Source organism: Cebus imitator, unplaced genomic scaffold, assembly GCF_001604975.1.
Source record: "Cebus imitator isolate Cc_AM_T3 unplaced genomic scaffold, Cebus_imitator-1.0 Scaffold266, whole genome shotgun sequence".
NCBI lineage: Eukaryota > Metazoa > Chordata > Mammalia > Primates > Cebidae > Cebus > Cebus imitator.
The window spans coordinates 1,260,735-1,263,359 of NW_016107581.1; the positions used below are offsets into that span (position 1 = coordinate 1,260,735).

A 2,625-nucleotide genomic window follows, 5' to 3' on the forward strand; every position below is an offset into this window, starting at 1 on the left:
GAGTGGGGACCTGGGAGAGGCATCCCGAAAGCCCTGGGCCTCTCTTTTTTTCAGATGATCTCTCAGCACCATCTGACAGTTCTGTCCTTCCTCTTTGATGCCTCTCTCTCGGGCTACTAGCTGAAGCTGGAGGGACACCAGTTAGACCTAAGGAAGGACTTCCCTGAGGAGTAGAGGCTTATGGGGCCTCCCTTCCCCATCAGCCCTAATTGCCAAGATGTCATGGGGGGAAGAGGAGGGGATTAAGCAGACGGGTGCCCCTCCCCCTCCCAGCCAATGTCACCTCCTGGTGCCCAGTGGAGTCCCCCACCTTGGCCGGGATTACCCTCCGAGATCCAGGCCATGACAAATGACATCACTCCCAGCCCGGGCTTAAAATCTCCCCATGTGAGGGGACGTGTTTCCTCCAGCCTCTGCAGTCGGCCCGCTCTGTCTACGTCCTGGGCCACCAGGAGAGCCCCATCCCTGCTTTCTGAAGGTGAGTGTCTGCAGGAGAGACCCAGGGCACCAAGGAAGGGCGAGGGAATGGGGAGAAAGGAAGAGAGGGGAGAAGTTGGGTGTATTCACTCCAAGGCTGTGTTTGCTGTGCCCTGCAGGTTATTTGCTGAATAGTCATACACAAAACAGAGGTCCTGTCCCGGCATTTGGGGGAATGGGGCTGGGCTGTGATTGCAGCAAGCGCGAATGAGGTCAGACAGCAGGGACCAGCCCACGGCACTCGGGGCCTTGGAGGATTCAGGAGGCTTGTGGGTGAGGGGATCTCCTCAAGCCCTGACTGCCTCCGGGGTTGGGGGCTTCTCACGGTGGTTCTAAGGCAACTCCTCAGCACATCGCTCTGTTGGATTTTCTTTTTTTTTTTTTGAGACAGAGTTTCACTTTTGTTACCCAGGCTGGAGTGCAATGGCGTGATCTCGGCTCACCGCAACCTCCGCCTCCTGGGTTCAGGCAATTGTCCTGCCTCAACCTCCTCAGTAGCTGGGATTACAGGCATGCGCCACCATGCCAAGCTAATGTTTTGTATTTTTTTAGTAGAGATGGGGTTTCACCATGTTGACCAGGATGGTCTCGATCTCTTGACCTCGTGATCCACCCGCCTCGGCCTCCCAAAGTGCTGGGATTACAGGCTTGAGCCACCGCGCCCGGCCTGAATTTTCTTTAAAACTCTTAGCACTGCCTGAAATATTCGTGTGTGTGATTATCCACCAGTGGCCTATCTCCCTCACTGAACATTCGTTTCTCCCCAGTGCCCAGCATGTGGCTGGGATTTGCCTAAATATGTGTTGCATAGATGGATGAATGAATGACAGGCGTGGGACCGATGGACATACAGGCAGAGAGCTCAGGTCTGTGGCTGCAGCGGGAAGGACTCCAGGTGGACTTGAGCCTACCCTCGAGCTGGGAATGTGATGATTGGGGATCACTGTGCTGATGAATCCATCACTTGGGACCTCAATGCACCCAGAGGCTCTGGCTCTCAGCCCAGGCTCCATTTCAGGACTGGGGACTCCTCACACCTGCACCCTGTTAACTTCCAGGGCAGTCATCCTGTCTGATCTTCTGCAAAAGCCTTTAGCCTTTTTTTTTTTTTTTTTTTAGATGAAGTCTTGCTCTGTTGTCCACGCTGGAGTGCAGTGCCATGATCTCAGCTCACTGCAACCTCCACCTCCTGGGTTCAAGCAATCTTCCTGCCTCAGCGTCCTGAGTAGCTGGGATTACAGGCGTGCGCCACCATGCCCAGCTATTTTTTTGGATTTTTAGTAGAGATGGGGCTTCACCACGTTGGCTAGGCTGGTCTGGAACTCCTGGCCTCAAGCGATCCGCCTGCCTCAGCCTCCCTCAATGCTGGGATTATGGGCGTGAGCTATCGTGCCCTGCCCATCTTCTGCAAAACTCTGATTGACCCCTTGTTTCTTGTCTGTCCCTGTCAGAAGAGCTGAGACCTTGTCTGTCTTGTTCTCAGCTGTATTCCCAGTGCCTGGGTCAGTCCTAGACACACAGTAAGTACTGAGTGAATATGGAGGGAATGAACGAATGAAGGAATGAATGAGTGAACGGCAGAAGGGCAGAAGCAGGTAAAAGACTGCCTCAGAGAGGAGGTGCAATGTGGTTTTCCCCAAAAGGACCAAGCAAGGGCTGCGACCGCCGCAGTGAGGTCGGACTTGGGGGCTGTCCACTGCGTTTGAGTCTCGGGATCTTTCGGGGACCACGTTATTGATCACTGAGTTGATTTGCTGAGGCTCTAATGGTGCCATGAATCCCGGCTTCTACCAAGTCCCCTGCCTGGTAGTGGGTGCGTCCCCCCAGCTCCTTGTCCCCACTGGACAGAGGAGCCAACAGAGACTGCAGAGAGAGGCTGGCGGGGCTGACAAGCGAGGGCTCTGAAGGTGGCTGAGCAGGGGGGGTCTTGCCACGGGCTGGCGTGAAGCCGCATGAGTCTGGGTTGAAACCCTATCCTTTTCTCCCTGCATGGCCTTGGGCCCTTCATGTGGGCTCTCTGGGACTTGGTTGCCTCCTCTGCAAATTCCTGGATGTTCCTTCCCTCCCCCTCCATGAGACTGGTCTTCCTTTGATTGATTTTTTTTTTTTTTTTTTCAACTTAGACCCATCTTGGGGGAGGTCATCTGA

At 54.6% G+C, this 2,625-nt stretch overlaps 1 protein-coding gene across 1 annotated transcript in view; it reads left to right on the forward strand.

Annotated features, from left to right (window-relative positions):
* The first annotated feature begins 263 nt into the window (after positions 1-263).
* CRX (cone-rod homeobox) overlaps positions 264-2,625 on the forward strand; it is a 19,457-nt gene continuing 17,095 nt past the window's right edge. Inside the window, exon 1 of the mRNA XM_017500598.2 lies at positions 264-478. The gene's annotated coding sequence lies outside the window, so the exon portion shown is untranslated. The remainder of the gene's footprint in view (positions 479-2,625) is intronic.